Raw genomic sequence first — 16,865 nt, 5'->3', positions numbered from 1 at the left:
CAATGGCCCTCCGGGCAAGCCCGTTCCACCGCTATCTACGTACCTGGCGCGCCGAACTACCGGCGCCCAGAGTCCGCGATGGATAATGAGTGATTAGGTAATTAGTTGTCCAATATTCGCCCCATCCGCCCGTTCCTTCCCGCTACCCCCTCCCCCCGTCCTGCCGCCTCGCCTCGCCTCGCCTCGCCTGTCATTGTCTCTTCCCCTCGCTCGCTCGCTTCGTCTATCCGCGTGATCTTCCCAACATTCGACCAACGCCACGGCGTGATCTCCTGCTACCGCTTGACCGGACGCGTTGACCGGACAGCGCGGACGTATTACGGACGGCTGTGCTCTCACGATTCACGCCGCGGAGATATGTATGACAAGGTATGGACGATTCCGACTGCTACAATATCCTGATGCCGAAGATGACGTGACAGATATAAATTTTATAAACTTTTCATCGAGTAGTTTTTTTTTATCTTGTGTCACGTATGGTATACCTTTGACTGGAAGACTCGATACAAGAATCACGTCAATTTTCAAGAAGGGTAAAGAAGTAGAAAAATTGGGTTGAGCGTGAAAATATTTCTTTAAAAAGTTTCTTTTAAAAATATAAAAATTTAAAAATATCTCTTCCAAAGATATATTTTGTTGAACATGAAAAAATTTGCTAAAATATATATATATATATATATATATATATATATATATATATAATTAAATATTCCTTACATCATCTTTTTTTAAATAAAAATATTTTAAAAGATATAGAGCAATTAAAATATTGCTCTCACTCTTCCTCAAGACTCATTCTATCTGGACATATCGAAGCCTTCAACTTTTTCTTATGAAAATTATTTTTCATAAGAAAAAAAAATATAAAGGAATTAAAATATCCTAAAAATTGCCCTTCCTCAAGACTCATTTCAATTGCGCGAGGACGGATATCGATCCCCCGCAAGAGGGAGAAAGAGGTGAAGGACGAAAAGAAGGGCACGTATCTGTGTGTCCAAAAAACGAGCGGGTTCCGCGGCCGAGGTACCGTCATATGCACGGCGGAGACCAGCCATTATAAATATAACAATTAAAAAGAGGGCTGGAGTACCAGAACGTTCTGTTTCGTGGGTGGGTGGGTGGGTGGGTGGAGGAAGAGGGGGACCCGCGGGCACTCTCCGCAGGACGCAAAACAGAAGGGCGCAGTTGAACGCTGCGGGCCTCTTTGCTTCAGGTAGGCCGCCGAGAGATAACGGAAAAATAATGAATCGAATTTCTGATCGCTCTTAAAATTCCGCCGCTTTTTACCATCAAAACACGCACACACACCCGGGGGGTGGGGAAAGGGGGGAGTCGAGAGGACTCGTAGAATTCCGCGTATCCTACGTAGAATAATAATAAATCTGGATTTATTAATCAAATTGGGCACGCGAATTATACATAGAGCAATTTCCATAGATATCGGTTTAGTTAACTGAGATTTAGCTAATTCCACGTTCCCGCCCCTCCTCCCTCCTCGTTCTAATCCCGTTCGTTCGCCGCTAATCGGTTAAACTCAAATTAAATTTAACTAATATTTATACCTCCCAATAATTTTAACGTCATTTACGCGCCGATCTTATTTCACCTGTCGTTATACTATCATAATTATTGCATCGGCAATGCAGCCGAATTACATTCTACTCATCGCGAAGTCGTCGATATAAATATTATAAATGTTTCTCGTAACATCGTACAACGGCCGTGTATCGGCTTTGACGAACAAGCGAAAGGGATATCGGATCGGAGGAAAGAGAGAGAGAGAGAGAGAGAGAAATGACGATCGGTGAGTGGCGCGTGGGCGACGAGGGAGTTAATTCACGAAAGCGCCGAGGCGAATTCAATTCGCGCGAGTTAGCGCGTGACGAAATCGCCGCTCGTCGCCTCGTTGCCGACGACCTAGGTCATAACTATTTAAATACCCGTGGCTGGATAAATTGTTGTATTAGTCACGCCAAGCTTATATTAATACACGGCGTACCCGCTCCCTCCCTCCCCTCCTCCCTCATCCCCTGCCCCCTTCCCACCACCCGTCCGTCCCGACATTCGCGAGCCCTGTTATTTCCTGTTTCCATCTAAAGACGTACTTATCCTCGCGAAATAGAGAGCATTTTATATACAAGGGCGTCCGCAAAGGAGAGGGGGGAGGGGGAGGGGACAAGAAAGGAGACTCTTGGAAAATGAAAAAAAAAAAAAAATCATAATCATAATACTATTATATGTTAATACTAAAAGATATATAAATATCAAAGCATATATATTTTAATCAATTTGAGTGACATTATATAATGTCATGCTCCCCCGCCCCATTCCTGACAAAAAATCCTGCGAACGTCCTTGTTTACATATGAAGATATTTGCTTTCATATCGTTGATTATAAACGTCCGAGACATTATAAATGATATATAACGGCGACGAATTCGTCTCCTAAAATCGTCTAGATATCGTTCAATTACATAGAAGGCCGTGATAGATAATTTAATTGGCAAGTGCCACGTGTTTCGTGCATGACGTATTAAGGAGATTAATTCAATAAATGATTCATCTAAAATCTCTCGCATTTATAAAAGCGTTTAAGAAATGAAGGAACGAAGGATTGAGTATATAAATATATGTGTGCGCAAGGAGGATATTTTCTATCAAACTTATATATTAGCTCTCGGCTCTGGAAGAGAGCTTACGTAAATTGCACCGTGGAGAAGCCTCGGACCTTTTTTTTTTTCGCGCTCGCGTTACTCCTGATTTAGATCGCGACAAATATTGTCGCGCGTACCGCGACAAATTCGAATGGACATTCGCTCTCCCTCGATACGGCACACGCAATCGTATCAATTGGGACACGGCGGTGCATCCTCTCTCTCTCTCTCTCTCTCTCTCTTTCACTCGTAGATCGAGATGCGTTCTCGCGAAAGACAGCGAAAAAGAGAGAGAGAGAGAGATGGACGAGATGGAAGAGCGACAGAATGACTATTTGGACGATTACGCGCGCGTTTGATCGCATCGTGTCGTCGCGACAAATCGACATTGTGTCACCGCGCCTCTCTCCTCTCGCTCTTGCAGCAATAACGCATATACATATAATATACGCGCGAGCGATGCATAAACGGCGCGCGCGCGCGCGCGAGCGCGAACGCGGCATTACAGACCGCTGATGTAATACTTTTATGATCGGCCGCCGCAATTTCTCGGTGACAACACTCGCTATTTCTGTCGCCGAGTTTGTGCACATGACTGCCGCGACGAGCAATATATATATATATATATATCGCGGCAAATACGCACAACGCTCGCGCCGCATATTTATATAGGGTGTTCGCTGTCGTTTCCTTTCGGGGAGAAGTTACAATTCTGGTTAATCGAGTTCCTCGCGCGCGCACGAGTATATAAATGTATAACGAGGTATCTTGGAGATAAGAGAGAGTGATAACGATGAACGATGACTCGCTTGATATTTCGTTCATAAAAATATGATGGCTTTCACAAATTTATATTTGACTTCAAACAAAGGAGGAAAGTTACATACGTTACAATTTACCCGACAATGGAAATATAATTAGCGTGTGAATTCATTACGCTAATGTGCTTGTAAAAAAAAAACGTAAAATAATTATAATATTTTTATACCTCTATTAATTTTAAACGAATCCTCGCTTTGAGGAATACAATTCGTAGCAAAATCGGAGCAAAGAGAAGGATATTTAATAATTAAAATTTATAAAAAAAAAAAAATTCCAAGTGCGATATACATATAAAATTTTTCCTCCATCAACTTTTCGTGGAAAAAATTAAACTACTCCGTACCCGGAATGAACCATCGTCCGACAGGAAAAGAGAGTATATTCAGACACCCCGTATAATATATCGAGCGCGCTCTTTTCTTTCTTTCCTTTTTTTTTTCCCCCTGCTCCCTCCGTCCGCGCATTGTTCGTCCGTGTAACGCGAGTCGTTTCTCGCTTTCAAAACGGAGCTTCCTTAAGCGGAGGAGAAAATCGAAGCCGCGACGATGAGGGGGTAGTGCGGTCGCTCGTTACGTAGGTGGAATCAAGGCGAAACTTTCCGCATGAAATTGCAACGTGCGCCCGGCCGTGTAATGCCCGAGTGGTTACAACTCACCTGTACGTTACATGTCTTCGTACGCTGTCGATACCGCTCGCAGTAGAGGCTGCGCTTTTTCCATGCGGGGTGCATTGCTCTCTCGCCGAAGTCCGTCTGCGCGTTGACGCCTCCCCGCGATCCTCCGGCCTGTCACGGGAACAGAGAAAAAAAGGACGCGATTGAGAAAAGTGAGCGACGGGGAAGAGAGAGAGAGAGAGAGAGAGAGAGAGAGAGAGAGAGATGGCTACGCGCCAGAGATTAGCTCGAAAGTGCAGTGGATTAATTAATAATCTCGAAAATTTTAATAATCGTGTTTTCTAAGATTACAATATAAATTGCTAATTATGTATAATATCGTTGCATTTGTAATTTATGTTAATGTCCACGAGAATTCATTATTCTAGACTGGCAGATAAATTTTTTGCCTAGTGTAAGTAATAATATATATTTTATATTGTAATAAATAAAGATCTTAACTGGACATTATCTGGTGTCGCCTTATTTTTTGACTATATTATTAAAAAAAATTATGATTTTATAAATCACAAGTCTCCGTTAATATTTTATAAAATTATTAATTTTATAAAGTAATTTTGTCAAATATTTATTTTATAAAATATTTATAATATATTTGTAAAATATATAAATATATATAAATAATATAAAATACATAAAAATATATATCTATTTATAAAATATTTATAAAATACATTTGTAAAACATATATAAGATATATATATATATATATATATATATATATATATATATATATATATATATATATATTATAAGATATATTTATAAAATATTAGAAATATTTAAAAATACTTATAAAATATATTAATTTCATTTGCTTTCTTATAAAATTTTCAGCTAGATGCACATACATACACGTGCTTATAGTCAAAAGATTAAAGATCGAAATAGGCTTCTGTGTACGAATACAAGGAACCCTTCACGCTCCCTCGGACACGTTAATCCGCAGAAATACGTAACCGGCGATGATTGCACGAACGGCGAAGTAAGAGAATGATTTATTGGCCGACTGACTTTTTCTACTCGTGTAAAGAGCAGGGTAATCTTACGTATCGCGACATGTGTTTTTTGCTCCCACGCACCGAACGATATTACTGATAGTTACTATCTCGTTGATGTACGCGTGAGTCTATCATCATATCCTTTACATTATAATTATATTTATATACACTTATATATATATATATATATATATATATATATAACTCTTCTAAAATCCATACGTATAAGAGAGAGAGAGAGAGAGAATGGGACGTAAGGATTTGAAGAACGACGAGTCGCGCAACCGCTGACAGCCCGTTTCGCGAGGCAATGTGTTTGACATGTCTGGCCGAAAAGAAAGAAAGAAAGGGGAGGAAGGGGAAAGGGGGTGCGAGTGGCGAGTGGCGAGCAACGGTTACAGCAGAATAAACCCCTCAATAATGAGTTCCGCGAGTGAATTCCCTCAGTGCGGAGAGAGGCTCGAGATAATAAAACGGAGCGAGGGACGTAGTCGGCGGTAGTCGAAGAGAGACAAAGGGGAGAGGGGGCGAGGGGGAGGGGGAGGTCGACCGGGCGACGAGTGGGTGGGTGAGAGGAACGAGGGGAAGAACGACGAGGGGGTGGTAGAAGGGAGAAAGGAGGAGGAGGGGGGAGGGGGGGGATAGAGAGGGAGGTTTCCGCAAGAGTAATAGTAAGAGGCAATAAAATATAATGAAATAACATCCAATCCAGGAGAGATATTGTGAAAATATTATTACTAACTTATTACTCGTTGGGCACGGCGTACCACGCTCTCGACCTTTTTCTCCATTTTTCCCTACCTTCCTGCCCCCCCTCCCCCTCCCCCGCCCCTCCTCCTCCTCTTCCTTCTCTTTTCTCTAGTCTTCGTCCCCTCGCCTCCTCCCGTTCTCGACGAATGTATACAGGGTGCGCCTCGGAAAGGTGGGACTCGATAATATTACTTGCGAAGAATTTTTCCTTGGCGAAAATTTCACGGAGAGTGAAGTTCCTCGAATTCTGATAACGTATCTCGAAAATTAATGATACTCTAAGCCTTTCTCACGGATAAAAATTATATATTTAATGGAAATTAACTGTAAAACATGTGGTCTTTCGCCTATTTATCTTCCTCCATTCGAGAAAAAATTACAAGTTCCGATTTGAATGTGCGAATTATGTATGCAATGGTATTATTACCGTATTAATATGTTAACTATATTATAATACGTTCAAATATTGAGGAATATTAATCAGAGTATATTAATCAATAATATTAATTAGGTAATATTAATTAAATGCTAATCTGAAAATTAAGAAAAGATAATAAGAAGAAATAAACTAATAATATTTATATAAGATAGAAAATGACATATGTCACATAAAGAACAGCTGTTCGTGGTTCCCTTGTAAAAATGTCGTGCAGCTAACAAGAATATCTCTCGACGAGTCTTTTCTGTTTTGTCTGAAAACCAGCTCTGCGTCAGTCACATAGTTTTACAAATGCGATCGATTCATTTTCAATAAAAAAATTTTCTTCCCTCTTTAAGCGCACCCTGTATAATCCCCGTCTTTCCTTCCCTTCGTCCGTCTCGTAGTCGCCGGGGACGCGATATAAAATTTCTCTCTCGTTTCCCTTATCGAGCACCAATAAAAATCGTTTACCTTGAACAGATGGCGAGAGACTCTGGTCCACTTCGAGAGGGACCACGCGCGTAGGTTTTGTCCTCGTGAAAAATACGAACGCCGCCGTCCGTCCGTCCGTCGTCGGAGTCCGTCGTCGTCGACGACGGCGCGCAGATTTTCCGCGGCTCGTTATTTTAAATTAGCGAGCGAGCACCGCACTTTAAATTATACCAGGGCTGGATATCTAGAAAAGTCTCGCCGAAAAGAGCCGGCCGCCGATGTTGAAGATTAAATATCCAAGGAAAGCGAGTTCCGTAATAATAAATTTAGTACAACAATCGTTTGTTGTATTTTCTCACGGAGGAAGAGGAAATTTCGTCTATATTCAGGAGATGAAAAGCGCAAAAAGAAAAAAGGAAAAACAGAATTGTCTCTCAGTCTCATTAGCAAATTAATTAACTGTAAAATCACGACCCTCGTCTTCGGATTGAACGACGCTCGTTGCAATACAAAGTGCATCGCGTTGCACCTACTATAGCCTAATCGGCCGCTTGAAATTATTCCCTTTTAGCGTTGTTAGTCGGTACCGTTCGCGATTCGCGATCGATCCCCCGGTCCGTCCGGCTCTCCTGCATTTGAAATGCAAAGTGCGCGGCCGAGCATTATCTTCCAGGAAAGACCGGCGGACAAGAACGGTGAAAAAAAAAAAGGAAAGAAACGCAGGAAAAAAGAAGCAGAAAGAAAAGATTATCGCGGGAGCGAGATATCTGGGGAGGGAGATCACCGCGTTCGCGGTGACGAAAGATGGTTATATAAAACGCGGCGGGAGGAGAATGGGGGGGGGAGGGAGAGGGGAAAAGTGACGGCGTGCAACAATCCTATCTGACCGTGTAAATCTCCGGGCGTCGTAACGAAGCGGCAAATCGAAACTAAACGGTAGCCCATGAATGGGAAATTAGAAAATAACGTTACGCCGGCGCGAGGCCGCGCGCGCTTCCGGCCGGGACACCCTATATATGTACACAGCAAACGCGGTGGCTGAGGCGAGCGAAGCGTTCGCGTTTACACGCGTGCTTATGTATGCCGTGTGTCCGTGTATGAGATGCGTGCATGCGTGCGTGCGTGCGAGTCGTCTCACGCATCCGAGGGCTGCCGTAATGCGCATTATTATCTCGTAAGCGAAATCTGGTTACGAAGTCCTTTTATTAAGGATTTAATTGATCGACGACGCTTAAAACCCGCTCGCCGTCCGCGAGCATTTCGCGGAATGCTTTCCATCCTCCTCCCTCCCCACTATGTCCTCCTTCTTTCCCGTTCTCGCTGAACAAACTTCTCTCTCTCCCTCACCCTTTCTTCCTCTTTTTCTCATGCTCTCATTTTCCCTCTCTCACTCTCTCTCTCTCTCTCTTTCTATGCCCATGTGTGTCCTCCTCCTTCCTATAATAAAATTCACCACTTTATTTTTTATATACGCGATCGTTACTTGCGCTCATTTGTTTTCCGCATCTTAATTGCATCGTCGCCAAATTGGATTCGGTTCTTCTTTCTAGATTTGCATTTCTCCGTTATTTTCGAATTTTCTGGCCCCGTCATTTTACACCACTTACGTGTAAATCTCCGGGTATATTGTTCTCGTGGGTTCCCACCCGGAACATAATAAACCGCCGCGTCGGGCTCTATCTATCTATCTATCTATCTATCTATCCGTCTCTCTTCCGTTCACTCTCTCTCTCTCTCTCCCTCCCTGCCGAGTTTTTTTACCCGTGTGCTTTAAAAGAGTTTAGCAATATAATCGGAATATTTTTACATGCATTCTTTTCTTGTATATTACGGCGAGCCGCGTGTTTCGGACAAATTTTATTTCCGACACTCTGTAGATATTTTAGGAAAATGGCAGATCTAGTGATGCGAGCGACGGATTGCATGCGAGAAAGATAGACTGAATAAGAAATACTTTGAAGAGCAACGACGTCGCGTTGACACGAGGATTATTTTTAAATGTTTTGTGCGAAATTAAATCGCTAATTTTATTATCCATCGCACACACATATTTATCTGTGTTTTTTTTTTCTTTCCACACTTGACGTTTCTTACGTTCTCATTCTTCTTACGTTTGTCTATTCGTTTCAACCCTCTATCCGAACGCAAATACACGTTTGCTATTTATTGTTGCGGAGTCTCTCTCTAATTCGAGCGGATACCGGAGTTACATTGAAATCTGCATCATGAATTTCCTGAAAATACCATGCGAAATTTCGCCGCGAGTTGCGTTCCTGAGCGCTGGATAGCTATTACTTACGCCCGTCTATATTCCGAGTAATTTGCGAGAGTAGAACGATTTGTCGAGACAACGTCGCTTATATAAATAATATGTCGTTATGCGAAACACACAGAGCGCACAGGGGCTCCCTCGTCCGTGTCCGCCGCGCGCTTTTACGTGTCTTTGCTCTGTACACGCGTTACATAAACGCATCTTGCCCGCACGGCAGTGCGTACATATTGCGTGCCGGGTGCGTGTACGCGCATCCGCGCTCGGAATGCATATACGCGGCAGGAATAAGCAGCGGTGCACGACCGAGTGCAATCGTAAGTAATGCAAGTAGCGTATAAGAATAATGTGTTTATTCCTCGGATTAAAGATCGCTTTTCTATTATATACTTTTTTTTTTCAATTTTTCCTAAACGCAAACGCATTTAAATTTGCGCACGTGATGCTGGATCTTTGAAAAATTTGACAATTATTAAGTTTGACATATATCATATGTTAACACTTTCTTTTTGTGTTAATTAAAAATAATATGGATATTTTAAATGGTGACGTTAATACTGTATGAATATTTCAAAATAAATGCAAAGTTCATAGTAATTTTGTGTAAAATCAGTATATTTTTAATGCCAAAATTAGCTTGGGAAAATGTTATTGACAGTCAATCTCACTCCTTGTAGGATAAAATCAACATTCTTCTTTTCATAAATTCTAACTTTTAAATTAACCTTGCAAATTCTAAATTTCAACAGATAAATCCTGTCACTAATAATACGGAACATATCTATTGTGTGAAATTAAAAAATATGTGCACATTGTGTCACACTTTTATAATCTTTCTTTTCTGCCTTAAATTCACACACGAATGCGCCTCAAATATTTAACTCAAAAATCTCAACTCGTATATTTTTTAACAAGAAGACGCAAATTCACCCAACTTGCATCGCGATAATTAAACATTAATCGCAATCGATATATATATATATATATATATCTTTTTTTTCTTACAAATATTAGACGATGACGCGGCTATTCAATAATGCACACGCACGTACGTGTGACGTATAAATATCCGTAAACGCGGAGCGGACAGCTGGCCAGGGCATCGCGCGCGGCGTATGAATAAAATACGGCTCCGGGCCCCAAGATTTCGCCGAGTCTCGACTCGGTATATAACTCGTCTCTGTCGCATTTGCATCCGCATTACGCGAGCGTATACCGCCGGCTTGCGTAATATTATAATCAGCCGCGGGAAAATAAATAACTATGGCGTCTACCTGTGGCCACCTCTCTCGCGCCGTCTCTCTCTCTCTCTCTCTCTCCCTCTTTCCTTCTTCTCCATTTGTTTTTCCCCTCTTTTTCTCTATCTCGCCGACCCTCTCGCCATCAGATAACTATCTTTCCGTTTCCTGCTGGCGGGCCGCAGTAAATACACATAAGTCGTAGCAACCTACTTGCTATAGCTGAAGAAAGAACGAGTGGCGGCGCGGTCGCGGGAGGGGGAGGAGGACAAAGACGGCGATAACACGTAACTACAGCGATTTCCACTTGAATTAAGAGCGCCTCGTAAAACGGAATTTATTATTCGCGCTCGGGAGGGGAGGGAGGGAGGGGGAATTTTTGCGGAGCGACCGCTCAGGAAAAAGCTCTTCCCTCGGTGAGCGGAGGAGGAGGGAAAAGAAAAAAAGAAAAAAAGAAAAAAAAAAAAAGAAAAGTGAAAGAGAGAGGGGGGGGGACAGAGCGGAGAGGAAGAACGGAGCGGCGGAAAGATCGCGCGCTGCGGCGTCCGCCTGATTAAATATCATGAGAAACTTGGAGCGAAGATTGCAACGGCCGGGAAATAATGCCCCTCGTTGTTAAAGTCCGGGAGAATGTATAGCGCGAAACTAGTGCCAATTCGCGTGAATTTTTAGAATTTCGCTCGTACGAAAAGTGTCCGAGAGTTTTTGATTGCGACGAGCGATAGGTGTGTGTGTGTGTGTGTGTGAGCTCACACTTTTTTTTTTTTTAGCATGACTTTATTTCAGCGCTGGTTATAACTTTTACCCGCGCACACAATGAGTCGTATTTACTTTACGTTTCATAAGAGGCGCGCATATGTTTTTAAATGCACTTGACTGCGGGCACTTGACTACGGGTTAACGTACGCGAGAGGCGTCTTCTCAGGAGCATCGAATGACAGGCCTTGGACGATAAAGGAAGTGTCACTTATATATACCCGCGGCGATATACCGCGATGCATAAAAATCACGCTAGCAGACGAGAATGTGTATCCCAATTAGCTAATTAGCTTGAATAACACATTACTGACAATTGTGAACGAGACGATTCGAAGGATCCAATTACCAACCGAATGCAACTCTATTTGAAAAGAATTTTTATCTTTCATTCATATACAAAAAAAAGAAAAAAAAAGAAAAAAAAAGCGTCAGTAGCGGTGCAATTACGTCGATGATATATCCCGAATTACTTATTAGATGCGCATAATCGAGAACGAAATTATATATTCCCTGCATCGTCGATATTTTTTACAAACCCGTCGATATCCGCGGGACACGCTTGACGTTTGAATTTTCCGTTTCGAAGCGGACATTTTCGAAACGCGTAATCCCTTCATTCGGGCTTTGCTCGAGATGTCCGCGCGTTGCCTTACTGATGCCGAATCCCTATCGAATTGCCGACTCCGCGTGGGCTTTAAAAAAATTTCCACCGGCTCGCGTCGGCGGCCGGCTTTTTCCTACTAAATGATGATTAAATCATTAAACCGATGGAGCCCCGCGTCCACCGCTCGTCCAGCGCTCCTTCGTTTCGTCGCTCGTCCTACTTCGTAGACTTTTCATTAGCGAGGGATTCGACTCGGGAATATCACCGGGGCAAAGCTCTCGCATCCTGTCCCTATCCCTCTCTCTCTCTCTCTCTCTCTCTCTCCTCGTTCCTTTCTCATTCTCGCCATCCCTATCCACGTCCCTTCATCATCATCCTTCTCTCTCTCTCTCTCTCTCTCTGACCCTCTCCCTCGTCGCCATATCTATTCCGTGCACTTGCACGCGCTCGCATGCATACGCTCGGCCGCCACGTACGAACGCACAAACGACAAAACACGTATTACGTGTAACTGGAGTCCGCGCTAGAGATCAATACACATAATAGAGGGTATCTATAGAGAGCGCAACCCGTGCTCATTTACTTAATTGTGTTCTATACGGCATAACCGAGGCGTGGTGGTGCGGCTCGTGTAGGTACGCCGCCGCCTCCCTACGCCATCATCGCCTCCCCCTCCCCCTTCTTTCCACCCTTCCGCGTATCCCTCGCATTGCCCCCCTCGCCCGCCGCTCGAGCCGAGAGAGAGAGAGAGAGAGAGGAGCGGAAGGGGGGAGGGGGAGCGGGGGCCGAGTGTGCGTAATATTCAGACGTATAACGCGCCGGGGCCGCGTAGGTACATTGGCATCAATTTATGGCGGGGGAGGGGATTGGGAGAGCCGCCCCCCGCCGTGGCTATATACACGCACCGATAGGGTTGAATATTCTCTCGCGCTTTTGTGCGCGCTCTCGTCCGCATCTCCGCGCGCCGCGCTTCCGTCCCCCGCCCCCCCCCCTGTCTTTTCCACCATCCATCCATCCATCCATCCATCCACCTCCCCCGCCCGCCGTCTCGCCCCTTCACGATGCCTTTCACCACATTGCTCCTTTCCGCGTTTCGCGCGTGTTTTCGTCTCACGTTGCGTCCAAAGTTGCGCCTTGATACGCGAGCGCCGTCAAGTTTCAAGGGAACGCGAACTATTATTTCTCTCCCGAGATAAGCTCGTTAAAGGTACAAGGACGCACGACTTTCGAAAGGAGTACCTAGTTGATGAATATATATTTCTCAGTAGGGTTGATTAAAAGTCTTTATGACATTTTATATATATATATATATATATATATATATATATTAATCCAAAATATATAAAACTCGTATGGGAGTAAATTTTTCGACGAATTTAAGTTGATGAAAAAAAAAAAAATTACAACCAAGAAAATTGTGGTGAAAAAATTACTCCCACGCACAATGCAGTCCTTTTTAATGTTCGATTTCAAATACCTCGGCGAATAGGCTAAATAGTCGCGCTAGCTGCGAGTAGCAGCTAACCAAATGGACCGAGGCGAGACGGATGGCGGAAATCGCGGATTGGAGCCGCAAAAATAACGGTCGGGGTCCGGCGGAGGAAAAGCGCGCGCGACATCGCAAGAATTCGCGGCGCGAAAAGGGCGGAAGGCGGATCGGGCTTTCGGGCGGCGGGCCGGCGGTCGGCAACTGCGACAAACAACAAAATGTCGACCGCAATTATGCTGTAATTAACTTGGAAACGTGCGCGCGTATATGAGGTGCACACATACGTGTGTAGACACGAGTGCGGCGCCGGGCGGCTTCACAGGTGGTTGGAGATTTTTGTATTTAGCGGTTGGCACCGTCCGGCGTTTACACGTTTACACGCACCGCCTGGCTGCGTTATATGCATGTTTGCGGTGACGGAAGAGAATTTAAACCAACCGTCCTCCCCCTCCCGCCCCATCCCTCTTTTACAACGCGCTTCGCGTCCCCTCGTCAGCTTCCAATTCTGACAAACTGAAACCGAAAATTAGTCATCCAAGCGCGTATCTTATTCCTCTTCATTCCCCGATAGATGTTAACGATTATACGTGCTGTGAATGAAAGGTGGATCGTTTTAAGCCTTTTCACCTCAACGTCAAAGCGAGAGTTAGAGACAAGATTATTTCAATTTCGATAGATTTGCAGTCGGTCTTTTAATTATGAATGATTTGACATTTTTTTATAATCATTCGACTATGCGTTTTATAATTGTCAGCTGATTATAGTTTTTCTTATTTTATATATTCAATAGTGGATAAAGAAAATTCTCTTTTGATTCTTTCACTCATCTTGAGTGACATAGGCAAGATTAGGATTTTTGAATTTAATAAAAAAAAAAAATTGTTACAATCAAAATATGCGTGATGAGAATTATTTAATTACGAGTTAATTGAATGTTACATCGAAACGTAAAGTAATGGAATACCCTTCCTTATTTTTATTCTCATCCTTTCTTATTCTTACACTGATGAGACGGGAAGACGAGGACTGACATGTTCTCTCTTGGAAAGTAAACAAAGTGCAGTGGTTTACATGTTAAACCGCAGAAAATGGAACGGAGAGAATTTCTCCGACAAATAGCATGAATTTGCTGAGCCATTGGCGTGTATTCCGCGGCGAATAAAGACGATAGAGAAATTCGTAATAGGAGGCTCATTTGGAAAGTATGATTTCACGGTCGTACGTCATTGCTTCGTGTATTTTCCGTGCTGTCAGTGCGTTAAGTATCTACATAAATATCACTGTGACATCCGTTACATTGTGACATTCGCTGCTCCACTATAATATGCGAAAATGCATAGGAGGATGTAAAAATTATAAAAATTATACAAAAATAAAGAGACTAATTTATGTAAAATATATAATAAATTTTTCATTTCTATGGCACATAATATTTAGAGAATATTTACAAGAAATCGAAATTTCAATGCTATTTCCGAACGAAGAAGTTCTTTTAAATGGCACAAACAAATATTAAAATACATTTCTCTTTACAAGAAACGCGACGAAACGTTAATATTTCAATCGAGAGTCGAGAGCGAGGATGATTAGCGGGTTCAACGCTTCCGAGAGCGGCCATGAGCGTGCGTCGCTTCCGGTCGAAATTACGGTTTAAATTATGGTTACGACTTGGGTGTTACAATATAATCATATCGCGATTGTATACGTGATGTTTATTACGTTATTAAATATACATAGCGTTATCATTAGCTATTAAATATATCATTAATACGCCCATTAATGCTAGATAGTGGGTCGCAATGCTTTACTCTCTATGGTTTCTCTAATATAACTAATATAATTAATGTAATTGCAAAGAGAAACAATGGAAATTGCAAGTATCGAAAGCTTCACTTATTCGAGATTCTATTATTCTATTATTAGAGATAAATGTAGAACAAGTTGTATGTATCTGTGTGTGTGAGAAAATTTATAGATTTTTTGTGTAATTTTTCGACAATTTTGTGAACAAAAGATAAGATAAATCATTTAAAGATCATCTATAGAAAAATATATTTTTATTAAATGTAGTTTATTAAATTTGAGTGTCTTGTAGAGATAAAATGGAGATAAAATTTTATATAAATTTGCATCACTAATTTTCCTTCATTTCTTTCTAAATAAATGATGGAATAATAATTAATAAATTGTGTTGTAAAATGATTTAGTAAAGAATGAGAGAGGAAATACAGATATATCAAATTAATTAAACCAAAAAAAAAAAAAAATACTATTGCAATTTCTTCCTAATAGCTTTCGAAACTACACTTTGCAAGACTTCAATTTTATTAATCATATGCACTAATTATTTTACTTCTAACTTAATTTTTTCAATTTCTTCCCTTCGCTTTAAAAAAAATTCAATTTATAAATAATTCCTTTCCTTTAAATTATTTATATTTTAAAATAAATAAATTCCCCTAAAATTATTTATTTTTTTATTAATATATATTTTAAAATTATCAACTATATTATTCATATTCTCATATACACCACACATTGTACATTCTGCGATTTAGAATCTAATTTTGATTATAAAAAACATCGAGAAATGATAACGCCGTTATCATCGGGAATTATAGCGAGAAGGGGAGAAGCATTCGGATATCGAAGCTGCATCGCGCGGGGTCACGCTGCGACCCGAATTGTTCTTCCCGTCGAAAAATCTCGTCGCGACGAAAGTGTCGAGCGATCACGTCGACCGATTGGACACACGCCTGTGATCGTCATCCTCCCCTCCCCGTGTCGTACAAAACGCGCACATATATACGCGCTGTCTCGCTCGCGCACGAGCAGCTCTAGGTTACGCGGATGAACGTCAAATCAAAATGCACAATCCCGGCAAATCATTTCGAATATTTCATAATGGGCGCGAAATATCATTACTCGCCCGCCCGTGCAATCCAACCCCTATGTACAGAGCCGCCACTAGCTCGCTCCATCCCTCGTCGGTGACCGTGCGTTACGAGCGCGGGAGGAGATAGAGACACGGGAGCACAACAGAACGACGAAAGATGAGGGGCAGAGAGAGAGAGAGAGAGAGAGAGAGAGAGGGAGGGAGAGAGAGAGAGAAGAGGAAGCGTCTATCGCGCGCGGAAAGAGGACGGAAGAGGAACGCCGGGGGGAGGGGAGGAAGCGAAGGATTCGGTAGGACGAGGGCGCGTGGGAGGAAGAGAGAAATGTACGTAGAAACGCGAGTGGCGGACGCGATCTGACGCGAGTATCCGCGAGAGGACGGCGAGGCACGCGGGGCACGCGTGCACGTATACGGGAGCGAAAGGGAGGCGCGAGGGGGCGGGGGGGGGAGAGAGAGCAAGGGGTGAAACACACGCGGGAGAGCGGGCTCGTACCCGGAGCGGAGAGAGAGCGCGCACGATACGGGGTATGCGACCGGGACTAAATTACGTTCCCCGTAACGCGTTTAGCCGCGAATCGCATTGCGAACGATCCGTATAACCCGAATATCGGCCGCACGCCAGAGAGATAGGACCGAGAGGGACTCTCTACTCGTCCCTCCGGAACGAACGAGAGTATTACATCGCTCCGCTCCGCATCCAATCCTCCATTTTGCCGCGGATTCTTCCGGAAATCGTCCTGCCATCCGAAATTGTTACTTAGGCACAATTGCATCGACTGCCGGGATTAACTGAGCCGGATTAGCGGCATGCTGCTCTCTCTCTCTCTCTCTCTTTCTCTTTTTTTTATAATCTTAT

At 42.9% G+C, this 16,865-nt stretch overlaps 1 protein-coding gene across 4 annotated transcripts in view; it reads right to left on the bottom strand.

Annotated features, from left to right (window-relative positions):
* The window catches only part of LOC126849878 (protein bric-a-brac 2-like), a 403,282-nt gene that overhangs the window by 331,306 nt on the left and 55,111 nt on the right, over window positions 1–16,865 (bottom strand). For all 4 annotated transcript variants that reach the window (XM_050592213.1, XM_050592209.1, XM_050592212.1 and 1 more), the window contains exon 3: window positions 4,133–4,261. The gene's annotated coding sequence lies outside the window, so the exon portion shown is untranslated. The remainder of the gene's footprint in view (window positions 1–4,132; window positions 4,262–16,865) is intronic.

Source organism: Cataglyphis hispanica, chromosome 5, assembly GCF_021464435.1.
Source record: "Cataglyphis hispanica isolate Lineage 1 chromosome 5, ULB_Chis1_1.0, whole genome shotgun sequence".
In the NCBI taxonomy this organism is placed as follows: Eukaryota; Metazoa; Arthropoda; class Insecta; order Hymenoptera; family Formicidae; genus Cataglyphis; species Cataglyphis hispanica.
The sequence above is the reverse complement of the archived record's forward strand: the minus strand, read 5'-3'. Positions and strand labels throughout refer to the sequence as shown.